The sequence below is a fragment of the Ciconia boyciana genome, chromosome 11 (assembly GCF_034638445.1).
Source record: "Ciconia boyciana chromosome 11, ASM3463844v1, whole genome shotgun sequence".
Lineage (NCBI taxonomy): Eukaryota > Metazoa > Chordata > Aves > Ciconiiformes > Ciconiidae > Ciconia > Ciconia boyciana.
In genome coordinates this window covers 18,573,345-18,592,100 of record NC_132944.1, presented here as the reverse complement: position 1 = coordinate 18,592,100, position 18,756 = coordinate 18,573,345, and the positions used below count along the sequence as shown (strand labels likewise).

Below are 18,756 nucleotides of genomic sequence, written 5' to 3'. Positions count from 1 at the left end.
TTTACTAAGAGAGCGTGTCTAAGTACCAGCAAAAAAGCAACTCGGAAATTAACCCCAGTAAACTTACAATCTCAGACCTGACCCCAGAAGTGTGTAGCGTTGGTCATCCAAGTAATAATGGCTCAGCGTAAAGCAGAGGAGAAATGTGCCATTAAGAGAAGTATGGAGTGAGCTGCTGAGTGGTGACAGCCGTTAAAAGATACAAACCAACGCGTGGTTCTGACAGCGTATTATATTCAGAAGATAAAGAGAGGCAGAGGGAGGAAAAAGCAAAACAAACGGGGTTGCTCTGTACATATGGCCAAAAGGGAACCGCAGCATAAACGCCACCAGCCAGAAGTTACGGCGTGTGAATGGGCTGCCTGTTGGGGAGAGAAGCACCAGCCCTTCGGGGCTGGCGCCGGCCGAAAGCCCCGTGGAGAGAGGGAAAATGCTGCCGGAGATCTGGGGGAGCGTCTGTCCGGCAGCGGGCCGGCAGGTGCTGCCAATCGTCGGTGGTAATGAGCGACGAATGAAGACAAGGAAGGAGCGTGATTTAGGGGGAAGTGGCAGTCTGTGATTTTTGTCTAACTGCAGATTTGGTTTCTGAGCAAATCGGATTTATGCTTCTCTCAGACAATTTTGCTAATAAGCCGATGACTCAGAGCCCACAGCAGATGGGATTCTTTAGCTGAGGTAGAAACTATTGGTTTTGTCCTAAAAGGAAAGTAGCCATTTTTCTTTTCTAGAAAGCTGATCTCTGGAAAATGTGATGATTTTTCCTTCCCAGCAGAAACACAGCTCTTTCAAATAACACCGAGTTATGCTTCTGGACTCTTATCTAATATGCAGACATTCTCATTAGAGAGAAGTAACTGTGACAACTTAGTATGTCGTATGCTGGGGAAGATTTTTTTTTTTTAAATCAACATCTGTAATAACATCCCAGAAGCCATTGCCAACAACCACAGCACTAAATGGTGATTTGAGGTGAGCTCTTCAGCTATCTGAAGGGCAAAATGTCTCCTGTCTGTGGCTGCAGGAGGCTGCTGCCAAGAACTTGGGAATATTTCTCTAGTAGGAACATATCTATCTAAATCCTTGGAAAGGAACTATCTAGATGTGAAATTGCTGAGGATTCCCTTCATCTCTCTTCTTCCTCCTGTGGATGTTCAGAAATTTGATTCCCACTAAAGTAATTCAATGCTTTTTTTGAGGGAAAAGCATCCGCTCTACAGGAGGTCTCTGAAGGATGGCAGTGAGCATGAATATAGCATTATAAAAAGACATTCTGCATTCAGAAACCACATGTGGTCTGAATTTCACTGAGAGGGGTATTTCTCTTCACAGGCTATAGAAGTGTGTGGTACATAGGGTGATGAAGCCTTTCCTGACATTGTTTTGTTTAAAATCCCTTTGAAGTCTGTCATGTTCACCTTTCTTGAAAATTGTGTTACAGCAGGCGGAGAAGATGGGTTTGTTTGGCTTGGTGCTGTGCGTGTGAACGTACCCTGGGAAGCGACAGAGGCTGCTTCCCTCCTTCCCTCTTTGTAGGCTTGTGGTGCAGGTGCAGAAAGATGAGGTTTGAGATTTGAAAATGCTTTAAAAATAAATTGGACTTTTACTTATGTTATAATATGTGAATTGTTTAAAAATCATATCTCCATGGAGACCTTCAGTAATTACATATACAGTCGTTTGTATGGTAGGTACCCCTTGAGCCTGTACCCAGTATTTTATGATAATCTGAAAAAGACAGTAAGTAACAAATTTGTGAAATTTGATGCTCCAAAATTCAATCAAATCTAAACATGATTAATAGTTTCCTTCAAATTTACCAAAGCTATATTAATCAGAATACTGATAGAAAAATGCAATGTGAGTAAAAGGAAGTTACTATTCATTGGATGGAACAGTTGATCTTATAATGTTTCTTCAAAACAGAAAAAGATCTTGAAGAGCTCCATGGAAAACATCTGCTGAGGTCTGAGCAGTGATCAGGAAAGCATAAATATGAAATGGCATGACATTAATTTGCTGAATAGACGACAACACTGAAAATATGACAGTGTTGTTCTCGAGATGGTGATGTGGCCTCACCTTGAGAGGCATGTTTGGTTTGGTTACCCTAATTAAAAAATGATAGAGCAGGAAATAGAAGAGGTTCAGTGGAGGGCAACAAACCTAATCAGAGGCATGGAAAATACTTTAGTGGGAAGATTTGCAGAGACTGCAAAGGTTAGGTCTGTTTATTTTAGGGAGAACAATACATGGGATGTGCCACTGAGAGACAGGCTATGATGGATATAAATAAAACAATGCCATGACTTTTTCCTCTCTTGGATAAGAAAAACAGACATCAAATTAAATTTGAAGTCAATACACTGAAGAGCTTTAATAGGAAGCGCTTTTAACCTAAGTTTTAATTAGCCTATGGGACTCATTGCCACAAGGTAGGATATTGAGACCGACAGATTGGCATAGTTTGTATGATTAGCAATATCATCTACAGTTAGGCGGGCTGGAGTTTCATCCTTTGTACTTCCGGCCATACGCTAAACACAGCTTCTCCCTCAGGCATTCTGGTGCATAATCCTCCATTATGGGATTTTACAGTGCCTTTTGAAGCAGCTGGCACAGGTTGGTCTCTAGGCCATTGCTTGACTTCAGCACTTTGAATCCTGTGCTAGTGACAAGGGCTGGGCTATAATTCCTGGATTAAAAAAAATAAGTGTAGAAGTTGGGGGGTTTTTTCCCCTCCTCACCTTTATTGACTTCCCGGTGAGTTGACTGTGAATGCATCAACTTGGAGAAGAGGTTTTTGCTTGGAATAGACACCATGGAAGGTGTCTATTTGCCCATTCTGGACTGGTTTGTTTTACTTTCTTTGTCTTTTTAATAGCTTGCATCCTTTACAGTCTTTAATTATTGCACATTTTGGACTTTTTCACTCCAAACCAGCTGCCATCAATAAACTGGTCGAGTAATTATTTCTCTGGCTTCAGAAAATGGCTATTGTGAAGTCAACGGCATTAGGAACAGGTGGACTGCAGAATGCCTGTTTGATTTGGTAAACAGCATTAAAAAATTGGCACTTTGACTTAATCCCTGTAACAGACTAGTTCTACAGCTTTTGTTAATAAGATGCTGCCTGTTTTCCAATGTCACAGCATACGTTGTTTGTCATTGCAAGACATTCATTGCTATTTTTTTGCTTCCTTTTGAAAATGTGGAAAGTTAAAAACATGTATGAAATATCCATGGGATGGAAATCCTTCCAAAATGTACAATGGTGTTTGGTTGAGGAGAGCCCTCTGGGAAAAGGGGAGGGTACAGATGGACAGGGAAAGTCAGAGCAGGCTGAGCCTAGGGTACAGCGCCGGCACAGATGCTCTGCTCTGTGCAGTTCCTACTCCGTGCCCAAAAATTGTGCTCTGAGGCGCTTTATGCTTGTAGGACAGTTTAGCCTAATGTAGAGCTGGTAACTTGGCATGCGGGAAACCTGCGGTCTGTTCTTGGCACTGCTCAGACCTCCTGGGTGAGCTTAGGGAAGTCACTGCAGCAACCTCAGCCCTCTGCAAAATGGGGATTGTGAACCTCCAGTCCCATGTACAGGCACCGTGAGCTACTGGGGAACAGCGTTACTAGATGGGGGGTGAGATGGTTCCGGCTCCTCTCGAGGATGGGGCTGGGCACGGGGCCAGGGCAGGGTGCAGTCACCCCACAGCAGAGTGCCCCAGTGCTATGAGCTGCCAGCTTTCCTGCCCCACATGGCAGCATAACACAGCTTCAATACCAAATAATACATCTGGGTTTCTCTGTTCATCTGTTCTTGTAGTCTCGGGTTTTGTTCAATGTTCCCCTCAACAGTCACTGACATTTGGAGGTGCTGTTTTCCACTGAGGCTCTCGGTAACTAGGGCCTGCAGGAAGAAGGACTTTGTAAGGCGGACAGCCATTACTGAGGCCTCAGATGAGGCCATGGCTAATGAGGGAAGCAGTCCTGCCCCCTCCACCTCCCCAAGGAGAAACAATGCTAAAAAAGATGTAGGGGACTTCAGTTCCCTTGCTGTCCTCTCTGTATTGGCTGGCAGAGCAAGGCTGAAACCAAGGGAGAGCAAACTTCATCCCTTTGGGAGGGGAGGCAGCAGCTGCTCCTCCTGAGAGCACTGTGCAAAATTCCTTCTTCACTGCAGGTCGCAAAGGAGCGAGTAAATAGATTCTTCTCTTATTCTCCCCCCAGGAGTGGCTGCAAAGTGGTGACAGGGGATTTGTTCCTTGTGCCACTGCTCAGCATCAAGGCACATACATGGGGACCCTGTACTGTGAAGGATAAGGAAGGTAGAGACACAAACTGTGAGGTTTTTTGGGGTTCTCCCCACACCATAAACTAGAGATTTGCTTCTTTTGTATTAGTAGCTCTTCCCAGCACAGAAATCTGGTGATTCTTCATTTTAAGGGCAAGCTGGGTGACAAAAGTGGGCTGATACCAGCTTTGTATGAAGTCTAGTGGATTTTAAACTGGAGAGAGTGATGTCCCTGCACACATCGACATCCGAGAAGCCTGTTCTTCTGCTTCCCATGCTACCAGTGCAGCTGTTAAAGCTCTGGAACGTTTTTGGACAGAGTACTGTATTCTTGTGAGACTTTAAAAATGAATTAATAGAACATTGATTTAACTTACTGGCTTTTTGCAATGCCTTTGTTTCCAGGCAATAAAAGTCTGCTTGCCAGTTGTCCAGCCAGAAGCCAGTATCTATAAAAACCTGCCCCAGGCAGTTTGTGGAGGGCCTTAGTTAATTAAGATATGCATTATCATCCCTGCTTTGGGCTGCTTGTGAGAGAATGTAAAAAGCACAACTAGACAACTGTCTTTTCCTCCTGTTTTGAGACTCATTCTTGATCCCACTGTGATTGCCAGCAGCAGACAAGGAACAGAGCCAGAAGAGTGAAAGTTAATAGTGGTGGCATCTGAAATCTCCATCCGTGAGCTTAAAAACATGCCTGCTTTAGACTGGGACTTTATTTGCAGGGGGGAACAGCTCGTTCCCCCAGTCCAAGTGCTGGAAAATTTAAAAATAGTGTGTAAAGACCCCTGCTGCCATTCCGTGCAAGGCTTCAGACAGCATGTGGACTTGTTTGTGATCAAATGGAATATGTCCTGTTGTCTGTGTAACTGTGTCCATTCAGGCATATGCATTTTACAAAGTGACTGTGTTCTTAATAGTTAAGTGTAAAATGGTATCCTGAAGAGTTTCTCAAATATTAAGGGCTTTTGGTCCTTGGCACACAGCCTTCGTGAATAAGAAAGCAACAGCACTTCGTCCTCAGAGTCTCCACCTCCCCCTTCTGCCACCTTCCTCCTCACGCAGGTTCTTTGCTTCCCTCCTCCTTTTTGGCTCCTTTGCTGTTGAATTGCACTAGGGCATGGACAGTCTGTGTTCTTCCCGCAGGGACCTTCCCTCCCTGCATGCCTTGCTTGCAGCCTGCTCAAAAGCACAGAGTGCCTAGGAAAGCCCAAATGTGCAAGTTTTACATTCTTCTTAAATGCTATGTGTTAGCTTGAAGTTCTTGGAAGGAATGTTCTACAAATGGATAGCTGGTGAAAGCAGCAGAACGTTGTTTGCAGTAGGGAAGGGTGGATAATGGTGGTACAAATCCTCCCCAGTGCCAAATCAACTGGGTACCACCTGGCCTGGGAACACAGCAAGCTCCAGGCTTCAGCAGTTCAAGTGTACCCTTTTCCTTGAAGATGGATGGATCAGGAAAGGTCTCTTCTGGGATGTGGGCATATGGCTGCAGTAAGGTGGCCACTACCTCTCTTCTAGACCATCAAAAGCATGTCTAGTGGTGGTTCTTCAGGCTGCTATGGTTGAGTTGGGTTTGACCTAAAAGGAGGTGGGGGAGGGCTCTGAAGGCAGTCAGCAAGTTCCAGAGCCATCTGTTCCCCAAAGAAGAAGGTAAGCTCCTAAGCCCTAGATAAAACGCTCATCACTTAGACAAATGCGCAGAGATCCTCAAATCCTCCCTAGAAATAGGGGATTGCACTATTAAACATAATTATGAAATGTCTATAGAGCTGCAGCTACAGATGGAGCTTTACGACTGGTTTGAAGTAATGCTGCACCAGCGTCGATTATCCCCAGCAACTGCACAAGGATATTTTTGGGGTGATATTTTCATTTTACAGCAGCATTCGGTCACTTGCAGCCACCAGCCAGGTGCCTCCCCATTTGCACCCTGAGCATGCAGTGATCTCTCAGCAATGCATGGCCTGTCATGTCCTGTTGCCTCAATAATCAGCAGCTCAGATGAACATTTTACCCGATCTTGGCACCTATGGTGTCAAAATTACTGTGAATGAGGGAGCCTGCCTCTCTGCTACTGCAGCTGTGAATATTAGCTACAGAGTAGCACTAAATCTTGTTTAAGCTACAGTCATTCCACCCCGTGATGAATGTCACTACCTGAATAATTTGGGTAATTTCCTGCAGCTCTAGTGTACTAGCAGAGAAATGAATGTTAATTTACTGCTAATTTAGTATACTAACCCTTAATTAGCAACGGGCAAGCTCTGAAATATTGGATTCTGAAAGCTCATCAAACTTTAAAAAAAAAAAAAAAAAATCACCCCTCCCAGCTGAACTCTTCACTCTATTTGAGGTTATTAGCAAAATGCTATGGGAGTGCTGTTCATTACCTCTCACTAGGATATATGTAGCTGGGAACACCCCCATTTACCACTCTTGCTGCAGAAGTCTATTAAGAAGATTCTTGCTCTTACGCAGTATAGTCAGCTGTTGTACAGTATTGCAGTGTGCAGGTATGCTGTAGCTTTAGTGACAGGCAGGATTAATGGCACAGGTTATCAATGACTGGTGGCTAAAAAGGTGAAAGAAAGGCTGAGTAGGTCTAACGGGCTGGGTCGTTGCTACAGGAGGCAGTACATGGCTATGTAAAAACGCTGGATGTGACACAACTGCATCATCTCCCGCTTTCTTCTCTGGGCTGTTTTGCCCTTTCCAGTCAGGTCTAGTGTATCCTACTCAATAGCCCTATTGATTTGATTTTTTTTTTGGGGGGGTGATAAGGTGCACAGTAAGGCACAGCGCAGCCTGAACAGAGGTCTGTGTGCCCTGAGTAGGGCGTCGCGTGCAGCCCTACCTGTGAATGTTGTGTGCAGTGGGCTGAGTGGTGATGGAAAGCGGTGGGGCAGGAGGAGAGGGGACTCTAGGGAAATGGAAGACTGGAGAAAGGGAAGCAAAGAAAAATGTGTGTGTCAGATGAATTGCTGAAGCCAAACCAAACACTAAGCTGGGCAATGGGCCAGCGCTTGACTTATCCATGTCGCTGTGTCGGTACTAGAGTACTTTTGCAGGGAAAAGACCAAATTGTCAGGTGAAACTTCATATTGTTGGAGATTAAATTAGGCAAAGACCCATAATGTTGGAGAGCTCTGCTAATTGTCCAGCACCAGTTTTCCCTGCTGTGCAGGATTATTCAGGTATCATCTGGCCCAGTAGCTCAGTAATGAGTAGAAAAACTTTCAGTGGTGAAGACTTTGAACGCCTTTCCTGTCCCTATGAAAGACGGACCTGTCTCAGAGGGGAGAGAAGGTGGGAGCTGCTCGCGGTGTGTGGTCACGCCCTGACTGTGGGGACAGGTTACCCAACACCCATCATTGCAACTTGATTTTCCACGTCAAAAAAAACCCCAAACAACTTACCTGTTTTGATGCAGACTTGTCTTTCCTAAGTGTACTCTGAGTGTGGCCTTCTTTGATGTTTCTGCCTGGGACCCCAGTATTTACCTAATATCTGCCAGTCCCCTTTATCTTACTTTCCCTTCTGCCTCTTAAACTCCTCTCCTGGTCTCTTATCAATCACCTGGTTGAGTGACAAGGACTTAATTGCTAGTGCTAGAGATTACCAAATGTCCTCTGTAATACAGGATCCACTGCACAGCTTCAGTCAAATCTTGCAAAAAGTTAATGCGTTGGTCTTCTCATGGAAATAACCAATGGCTGAACATTTAGAGAAGTGCAGATAAGTTACAGTGTGCCCGGGCTCACTTGCGGTGAGCATGGGTGGGTGCTAATTGAAACCTGTCCAGCTGTGCCAGGGCTGCTGCAGCTCCAGATGGGCCAAAGCCACCAAACGGCAGTGTTGCACAGCCTTGTCCCACCACTGGTGCCCGGACAGCCCCTGGCAGCGTGTGGCTCCCTGGCCCTGCATCCAAATCGCCATGTTCCTGGTTCTCCCCACTGCCCTGAGACCAACTCCAGCTTAGAGAGGCTCCTCGAGAGGATTTCACGGTCAGACAAGTAGGAAAGAGCTGTGCTGAGAAAGGAGTCCTTTCTAAGGTGAGTGGAGCAGCAGGATGACAAGCCAATCTTAAATGCAGGTCATCCCTCTAGAGGCCATGTTGTTCTTCCCTTCTCTCCTTCTGTTCCCCACCCCCTCCACACAGTGTCTTTTGTTCCTCCTCAGGTCTCACCAAATTTCTCTGCAGTTGATGGAATTTCTGTTGTGTTGTCCAAAATGTTCCTCCTTAAGTAAATTCCCATATTCAGCAGCAGAGGACCCATTTCATACCAAACCAGGCACCAGTGCACAAAGGGATATCTTGCTCTCAATCCTACATAGAAATGCATGTTCAGGGGCTGAGACTGAAAAATCTCTGCAAAATCTCTCTCTTCCCCACAAGAGCTCTTACCAGTTTCCTTGCAGCTTCTCTAGCGTGCCTGGCAGGGTAAGAAACCAGTTACCTGGCATGAGCTGCGAGCGTGGCAGGCAGGCTGCAGCAGTTTTTCTGTTTGATTTTTCTGAAGTTCTCTGTTTTTGGGAGAACAGCATTGCTTCATTAGTTGCTCTTCTGCTCCTGCCAGGAGGAGTGGGGAACTGTTGTATTTGCAGATTAGAAAAAGCTGATGAAAAATGACTATGTGTGCTTTCCATTCATCCTTCTCTTTGAGACTTTTGGAGGATTTGTTGAGCCCTTCTTCCGTGGAATATAGTTTTCTCAAGGAAAATTTTGCCATTGCCAAATGAACCATTTGATAAAACAGAAAGAGAACAAAAATGTTGCTAGGCTGTGATCTTCTCCTGCCCCTCTAGGCAGAAAGGGACTGAGATGTTAATATACAGGTGAGGGGGATGCATTCTCCACCCCCGTTTTGTGGTGCTGACCATGTTGGAGAAGGGAGCAACCATCTCTGTGTGCCTCTTTTTGGAAGGGGCCAATTCTACCCAGCTATTCTTTACAAGGACTGAGCTGGGAGAACCCCTTACTCCCTTTTGCCTTGTTACATACGTGTAAGAGCAGAATCTGACATCAAAATTAGCACTTAAAATCCATTATTTAAAGAAGTATGCACTTCCATATTCATGTGATGGGTGTTTTACTACTGGAGCACTTTAATAAGGTCATACATGTTATGCTATATTTATCTGCAGTGTATTATTTAGACTCAAAGGGTGAGATTCACCTAACCTGATGTAGATGTGTTTATCTTAGTTTGGACACATGCAGCTTCTAGTACAGTCAGTGGAAGGAAACTGGTACTTTACAGGTGTCAACTCATTGTCCAAAAACAGATGCGTAAGACAGGTGGGATGAAATGAACCCTAAAAGCCCCTGTTTCTCCCCATTGATCACAAAGGACGTTTTGGGTGCCAGGCCTCGATGGGTCAAGTCTGCAGTAAGGTGAGTACCATCCCACACCGAAGTCTTCTGCAGAGCTCCACAAAGAAAGGGCCCTGATGAACACAGGAAGAAAAACCTTAAGTTCAAGATGTGAAAACTGGTGTGTGTGTGTGTGTGCTTTCGTAGTTACCGTTTCATGTAACAGGTAACTTTAAAATCTGTTTTACTACAGCCAAACAGAGATCAGTAGTCAAGTTTACAGAGTGGGAATCGCTAGCCCTGGAAACAGTGATTAAAGTAAGACTTGGAGCACAGGTTGGATGGGAGAAAGTCTAGTGTGATGTTGTGGTCAGAAGGTACAGAGCAGATAATTGTGTATATTAACATGACTCTCAGGAAGATGATGCTGCCCTAATATCTGGCACTGGGTGCAACTATGTTCCAAGTTTCAGAAGCATGCTAAGAACTGGAGTAGCCTGAGAGGACCATGAGAAAGCTCAGGGTCTGTTTCATACCCATTTAATTGAGAAAGTCTGGAAGATCACAGCACTGGTAATGAAAACTCAGTCACCATCTGTAAGTGCTTGTACAGGGAGCAAGGGCTTGCCAAATTGCCCTTCATCCTAGCAGAAGGGAAGGCCAGCGGTGGGTGGAGTATGGAACTGAACAAATCAGTGGTGGAAAGAAGCAGGGGTTTCAGTGGGAGCCGGCCCCTGGTACAGCACATCACGGCGATGCCGGCTTCTGTTTCGCTGCCAATTTTATAATCAGGATGGGGTGTTTTTCTAACAGAGCTGCTATAGTTCAAAGAGGGATTAATTCAGGGAAGTTTGTGCTGTGCAATAGGTCAATATAGCTGATCACAACAGACTCTATGGGAAAAAAGACTGTGCTTCCATAAATCATGACCGTGGTTTTGTCCAAATGGTTTGGAAGCAGGCTGTTGTTTACTAATCTGTAAAGTCTTTAAGCAGAAATTTAAATTTTCTTTCTGGAAGCTCTTTAAAATGGATTCCCACAGTAAACCCAGCTTCAGGAAATCCAAGACAATGCCAGTTAATTAATTAAGGCGATTAACAAGTAAACTGGTGCTTCTTTTCACTGTGGGCAAGCAGTTGGCATTTTAGCAAACTTTGCCTCATAATAATAGTAATACTTCTTGGGGCTGTCACACTGTCCTCCCCCACCTCCGCCCTTTCCCAATTATAATTCTCTTCTTTTGATCTTGAAAATGTTTTTTATTTTTTTTATCTAAAATATGCTGCTTGGAGATGACATTTTATGAAATGTTCGTTTTAATTATACAGGGATGGTTATCACTGCAGGGATGTTGGCACTGGCTTTCAATGCAAAATCCTTCTTTTCTGCTGATTATATCTAGGAAAGCTCTCTGAGCCTTAGGCACCTGAATATTGTAATGCATCATTATTCACTACTGCGAACAGCAGGGAACAGAAATTAAAGCAGAAGCGGGAGGGCAATGGTGGCAGCACCTAAATCAGCAGCCTGTGAGGACAGTGGGGAGGCTGGCGTGCAGGTGTGCCACTCCTGGCCCCAAGCGAGGGACCAGGGCTGTGGCCGTGCCCTGTGTGCATATCGAGGGGTGGTGGGAGTGCCCACCCAGGGAGGCCAGCACTGCATGTGCTCCCTCCTTCGTTGTGATTGAGGAGGGGAGTCGTGAAGGTTTGCCAGCTCGAGAAGTGTGAATACCAGCCAGCGCGCTAACTGCCAGAGCCCATGGCTGTTGATGGCATGGGTCTTGTTGGCTGGCCAAGCCTTCAACCTGGGGTCTGCCAAAGCCTCGGGGTATAGGACCAGGTCCCTGCATGGCTGTGGTGTATGTCCCTTCTTCCCAAGACCTGTGTGAGGATGTCAGGGCTCCGTCCTCTATTTGGTGCTGACACCAGCCACACCGATATGCCTCGGCAGAGATTTGCCTTGCTGACAGCAGGTTAATGCGGGCCAGGAGCCAACGGCTGATGCTGGCTAATGGAGTTACTCTCTCAGGTCTAGCAATAGAGTTTCCCTGTTCAAAAGACCAACATACGACAGTGGCATTTACTTTGGGCCAGGCTGCTCCCTCCTGCATATCTAATACTTCTTGAGGCTTTTATCCATCTCAGTGGGACTGCCTGAACAGTAAAGTGCTCCTTGACACAGGTAGGGGTGGTGTAATCTAAGGACACGGTAATAATGCTCCTCAGCTTCAGTGCTTTCATGAGGAGATATGAAAAACGTGTTACAAAAGAGGCTGGAGCTGTTTTTCATATACCGTGCCTGCGGGCAGACGTGTGGTGAGCCCTGCCCTGGGGCACAGGTAGGCAGCTGCAGCTTTCACCAGTCTCGCCGGGTGCAGAACATGAACTGCGGTCGCTCCTTGGCACGACTTTACAACAGTGCTAGTGCAGCTTTGGGAGGTTCCCTGTGTCTTCCAATGAACTTTCTTGGTGTCATTCTCTGGGTTTAAATTTGGCCCGGGGTACCTACATTAGCATTTCTGCTTTTATGCCTACCTGTATGGGCCGTCTAATGAATCCCATGGCCATAAGGCATTCTCGTTACTTGTATTGCAATATGGTCTCGCAGTGAACTAAGATTTGAACTTTATGCTGAACAAACATGTGACTAATGACAGGTCCTTCCCTAAGGACCTTACGTTAAATAGATTCCTCTTCAGATTATTAAAACTTCTGGTTGGCCGCTTAGGTGAAGATAGAGCTGAGTAAATCATGGGTATTTTGGATCAGTAGTAAAACTGAAAAATTGGCTAGGTGGAATGAGCAGTCATAGTTTAGTGGTCAGAAAGAAATACTCTGTACTCTGAAAAAGTACTTAGTTTAGCTCTCTGTTCTTTAATTTTTAAAACCGTCCCATCTTCTAAAAACCAATTCAATATTTAATTTCAAAATGGCATTTTAAAAATTAATGGTGTTGACAGTTTGCTTCCTTTTTGGGGCTAGAGGAAAAGGAAGGGAGTGACAGAAACAACTCATTACAAGTCATTTTGGTTCTTTCATTTCTGCTTTTCAAGAAATTTCATATTCAGAAAAATTAATAGATCTCCACTGAAATAATAACATAAAATGAGGCCTGTCTGTCTAATGCCACCCAGCTGTTTTACCACCATGGAAAAGAAATAATGAATTTCATTCATAAATGCAAAATGTGAATGTGAGAGCTGAGTGTAAGCCACTGCTGTTGCATCAGGCAACACAGGCAAACTCAGCTATTAACGGAGCTAAAACTCTCTAAAGAAAGAGATCATTAAAAGATTAGCTGAGACTTTTTTATTATTAATGAAAACTAGTTCCAAGTGTTAAAAGATTCTAAACATCTTTAAAAAACGAAGCATGTATCACTGGAGAAGAAAGCTCAGAAGTGAAAAGATCAACTTTAAAACCTTTTTGTCTTAACACAAAAGCACACTTTAAAGAAACAAAAACCCCCCCTCAATTTCTTGTGTGATAGGATGTTTTGCCTAATTTGATATATTCAAAGAGTGGGAGGGAGGCGGGTAGCGAGGGAGCTGCATGTGGATCTGAAAGAAATGGATGTGGGGAAGAAGGAGGCGAGGAGCTGGCAGGGCTCTGCGGGCTGGCAGCTGCCCCTGGGCAGAGCGCGGCTCTGTGCCACGGCTCGCAGCCATCCTGGCTCCCACCCAGCCGTCCCCTGCCCCGCGGCTCCCCGCTGCCTTGCCCTTCACACCACTGCACCAACCGGGCTCGCAGAAGACAGGTTTGCCAAAAGGTCCAGCACGGCAGAGTGTGGCTCCCTGGGTCTCATTGGGAAGGGCAACGGAGGAGGGTGCCTCTGGCCTGAGCAGGGGATTATAGGATCCTTTTATGCTCTCAGGGCAGCATAAGGGGCTTGTGTGGGAAGAAGAGACGCTGCGGTTCAGGGCCTCATCCCAAAGCCCGCTGGAGTCGGTGGGAGCCTGCAGAAGAAGAGCATAGCTGCCCAACAGTCCTTTCCGCATGCAGCGTGCCCTTTCCTGCAGCTCCACAGCTCATACACCTCTGGTTTGTTATAAAATTGAAAAGAACTATTAGCTAACTACCTAGAAAACTCATCAACCTATTGTAGCACAAATCCTGGCTTTACTGTTAATCTCATTCAAGGAGTCCTTCTGTCCTGGTTTGTCCTGGAGCTTAACGCAGGGAGCAGCATGAGCTGGAAGTGTTCAGCACCTTTGGAAAAGAGACCACATGCAGGTAGCTTGCATTAAAGGATGCCGGAAAATAATCCCCTGGCACATTAGCTCATGGATGTGTATGCTGGCAGAGATCAAGTCAGCAATTCATGCTGAGCATCTGAGGTCACAACAAAACCCAAGTTCCGTAAAATAATGCTGGCTTTTTTTAATCCATATTTATTTCCTGCTTTCAGGCGCTTTTGTAGGTATTGATCTGATCAATGTGAGTAAGTTTTTTGACAAACAGGCTTCTTAAAATGCCTTAAAAGCTTCATTATTAGGATAATGGAACCAAAGTTAAAAACAAATCAAACAATGCAGGTGTAAAAGGTTTCCCCCAGACAGCTTGAAAATAAATTGAAAACAAATTCAATTAAAATAACAATCAACCTTTTTGTTCCTTCAGTGGTATGATTTCTCGGAGGCAGGTACACAATGATAAGAGATTTCTTTGAAATGCTCGGGATAGCACACCCATAGGCAGAGCTATGACAGATCAAAGCAGTGTTTTTGCTAAAGAACAGCTTCCTACTACTAAGTTTCTACTTTAAGGTCTGAAATGTTTCTTTCTTTTTTTTTTTTCCTTTCTTTTTTGTTTTTTTGGTTGTTTTCAGTCCCAGATGCTTTTGCATCTGTTACTGTTCTTTCCTCGTGCCTTTTACCTCACTAAGCCGGGCATTAGATCTTGACCCAAAGGAAATGTCTTATTAAAATTTCTTTTTACATGCAGCATTGTTCTCTCCCTGTTCTATATAACCGGTAGTTTTCTATTTCTCTGCTTACTCCGATACGCTTATGCCTGAAATTTCTCTATGCCATTAATCTTTTACACCCCAGATGTAATGGAAACGGGGCCATACTTGGAGCAGCGTGGGAAAGCGGTGTGGCCGGAGGCCGGTCTGCACCGCGGGGGCTGGTCCTGCGGGCCAGCGGGCCAGCAGCACTGGGGCACTGAAACAAGCTGCCAGCCCCCTTCATGGTCCCCTTGAGGGTGTTTTGCTGTTATGAATAGGATTGCAAATGGGTTGAGGATTTGCTTCTCCGTTATTTGGCATCACGATGGCGGCCCCACAGCTGCAACATTGTGTGCAAAGGTAAAAGTAATGAAGGCAGCTACTGATGAGCTGTTGTTTGCAAATGATTGTGCTGTATTGGCTCATAGTGGTAAAGACATCCAGTTACTTACTGAGTGTTTTGTACATGCTACAAAGCACCTCGGCCTTGCAGCCGCTCTGAAAAAGACACATTTTTCTCTTTTAACCAAGATCTGGCACTGCAAGAATCATCCCTGTATTATCCATTGATTAGGTGCCTCTCAGGGTTGCCTGTGCAGTGTGCTCTTCTGAAATAGGAGCCTCTCAGCCACGCTAGTGATGCTTTGGGCAAATGACAGTGCTATCTATGGGGAGCACGTGATGTTTGCAGAAGAAACTTGCTGGTTTTGTTCACGCTTTTTGTTGCAAATTTGCTTGATGGCTACTCTTCTCTGCCAAAGTACCTTTTAGTCTTGAAGAAGTTGATGGGCTTTCTGTTTTGAAGATCCACTAAAATGAGGCATGAAATACTCCCCTGTCATCTAGTGTGTGTTAGGACTTCATGTTCCCAGGCCTGTAACTGGAGTTGGTTTGGATCAGTACTCTGCATGAGGTGAGTATTCGGTTCCCTGTATTGTCAATGCACTGGTAGGCAAGTATGGACCTATTACACCCTTTTAGCAGAAGCAAAGAGAGGATTAGAGAGATTGAGGGCCGTATCTTCATCTCCTTGCTCATGCAGAATGATAGCATGCTCCAAGTGTACCATGTCAGACGTGGCCAGGAGGGTGCTATTTGGGACGGTCCCAGGTGTGAAGGCAGAGCTCTGGTAGCTTCATGAAAGCCAGGCAAGGAGCTGGCGTTGCAGCACTGATTCCAGCATGCTTTTTTATTATTTTTTTTAAATTTTTTTTTTTTATTCAGGAATAGTGTTTCACCTGGGAGTTCTGTGTAATGGCTGGGTTCGGAGCTACTTCATGTTTGGTTTGAAACGATGGTGTCGCATAAGCGTGGTTGCGGTCAAAGGAAGAGTTTGTCTTGTTCTGAATGTAAAGTGTATTCCTTGTTATTCTAGGCACTGTCACTTCCACAATCACAGATTGTCTTTTGAGTCATCAGAATTGATTTTCATGCCCCACTAATTACTGCCAAGTCTGTTCCTTGGAAACCATGGGCAGTAAAGGCGTAGTTCATGGGCATTGAACTAGCACAGTTTATTCTAAGATGAGTTAATATCTTGAAGGATGTTTGATGTTAAATAGCTGGAGAGGTCCTGCAAGGTTTTTTGCTGCTTTGGGAAATAATATGCTTACAGTTACCATTCTGCAATTTTTCTGTTTGCTTTTCTCTTCCCTACATGATCAACTGCAAATCTGCTGGCATCATTTGCATTTTATACAAGCTCTGAGTTTTACTGGTTTTATTAAGAACTCCTAATAAAATGGTATTTTTAAGATAACTTTGGAAGATGTTTCCTTTCTGTCAACTATTGTCAGCAGGCCTGCCAGAATAAAAATAAGAATTTGGGCTGGTGATGGATTTAGAGCTGTGCTTTGATACATCAAAGAGCCAGAATATGGCACTGGCAGGGGTAAGAGAGGTTGGTGTGCTGCATTCTTCTGTAAAAGCAGCCACATCTGCAGGATATTCTAAGCTGGGAGTACCTGGTTAGCAGAGCAAGTTCTGGTAATAAGAAGATCTTGGGAATTAAACTAGTTGTACTGGGTAAGAATACCATGGGGATATCGTATGGGCTAGATAGGTGGCGTTAACATGTGTTTCACAGCAGCAAGGCAAAGGGAAACAAGACAATTCTTGGGTTTATTTCTCTTTCAAACAAATACGATTTTTAGTAAGACTTTATTTACAAGTTTTTCTGGAACGTTGTGCTACTTTCAGCAATTACCAGGCCTTGCTTTTTGAACATGCAGAACACAGGTTTATATGAAATCGATGGGAACTACAGGTTTTGAGCACCTGTGACTAAGAGATAAACCAAAGCAAGCCAGCCCTTAACAAGCTCTTCTCACTGCATAACCCAAGTCTTTGGACAAGTTTGAAAGCTGAACCTGAATCTAAATTTTACAAATAACCTTTACTTTTTCAAGTGGCTGAACCAATGTTCCAGGTCCTGCAAGTGCTGGCTCTGAATATTATTGCTTGACCCCATCTACGATGATATAAAAGAATCAGTTTATCTGTCCACAGAGTGTAGTCGTTCCTGAGTGAAATGGCTGGAAGCCCTTTTTAGCAGCATAAAGCACAATTTTAGGTAGGAGAGCAAATGATTTTACAGCCTACTCTGAAAGTAATTAACAGAAACAGGGTGTAAACACCGGCTTCTGTGCTCTCTGAAGTAAACAAAATAAGAATTTATGCTATTGACCTTGTTAAGTAACTAACATTTTTCCTCCTCTGAAATAGCTTTTGCTTTCTCCCACAGTTCAAGGCCCCCTGAGCCTGAAGCCGCATGCTACACCGAAATGTTCAATCCCGCATTTGAATAAGCTGAATAAATCCAGCCATACTGCTAAACATATGGTAAGTAATAGCATCATTAACAATAGCATAGTGCACGTTTGACAACTGAAGGGATTTGGCTGCTTTGTGCCAGGGGAGTGACAGCAGAGAAGCAGTCCTGGCTGCTCCTGCCAGGCTGGCCTGTCTTTCGCCCTCCCTCCGCCCCTGCCTTGACCTTCTTGAAAATTTGAAAGGCTGCCCATCTTCCTACCTGTGACTTGGGCTCTTATCTTATGCTGCCAGCTCCGGGGCTATGTAACACCGGCTCTGCGAGACTCCGTTTCACCTTTAAAAGCTGCTGTCTATTCTGCTTGCAGTGACTGCATGGGTGGAGATGAGACCATGAATGCCCTCTGCATCTGGTGATGGCAATTGCCCTGGGGCGCACCCGCATCCTGAGCGTGTCCTTCCATGACTGAGCACTTCTTGTGGCATTTAGAGCAGGCTGTGTGACACACCAGGGATGCCCACAATGTCCCAGCCTCCTCAACGTGGTCAAGAGCACAGAGCATTGGCACATGGTGTGTTCACTGCTCCGAAACTAAGAGGCCAGCAGACTGGTGCACATGCAGGTAGTTGGTGGAGTGACGCATATTAATTTTGAACTCGTTCAGAGGAAAGCACATCACTCTCTTTCCGTACCCTACCTCCCTGACCTATCCTGAAGGTACAGGGGCTGTTGTTGCAGCCCAGCCCCAGAGGATGTGCACAAGATCCTGCCCCTCCTCTGCCAGAGGAGCTCTCGGTGCCACGCTGCTGCAGGATGCAGCTGTGCCCAAGGGTCCGTGGGGTGCCGTGGCCCCCAGCACCTCGTTCCTCAGATGGCAATATGGGATGGCAGCCACTGTTTGGTTGACTTCTTGCTGCTCCTGCTGCAGTTGCTGGCAGAGACTCATAACCCCAGTCCCCTGCCTTCCCTGCTGCCCTTCTTTCCTGCCCTGCTCCATCTTTGCTTCCCCTCCAAGCTGTCCTTGACTTGCTGTCTCCTTTCCCCCTCTCTCCTTACCAGATTTGAAATCCATAAACCCAGCAAGTGCAACTCCTGCAATCTCAGAGTTGGAAACACCAGGAATTATCCCAGTTGTCCCAGAAAGACCAGACCTTTGCCTTCTGCATCTCAAAGGGCAGCTAACGTGAGCAAATGTCACTCCCCGTCACCCTGGGCCCTCGGCAGCAGGATGCCTCGCGCGCTCTGATTTGTTTCAGAAATTGATTTATTTTGCATCTTGGTGTTGTTGCTGGTCTGGTGCCTCATGAAAACACCCACAGACAAATGAAACTTTTCCTGTTTTGATAGCCAGATTTGCAAATTCTTTTAGACTCTTACTCACGGAAACAGCAGATGGCTTCTGACCAAAAAGTCACTCCATCAATATAATGCTTAATG

At 45.2% G+C, this 18,756-nt stretch overlaps 1 long non-coding RNA gene across 1 annotated transcript in view; it reads left to right on the top strand.

Moving 5' to 3' along the window:
• LOC140657956 (uncharacterized) overlaps positions 1-17,781 on the top strand; it is a 116,122-nt gene extending 98,341 nt beyond the window's left edge. Inside the window, exons 2-3 of the long non-coding RNA XR_012044553.1 lie at positions 17,293-17,390; positions 17,687-17,781. This is a non-coding gene — a long non-coding RNA (uncharacterized lncRNA). The remainder of the gene's footprint in view (positions 1-17,292; positions 17,391-17,686) is intronic.
• The last annotated feature ends 975 nt before the right edge of the window (positions 17,782-18,756 follow it).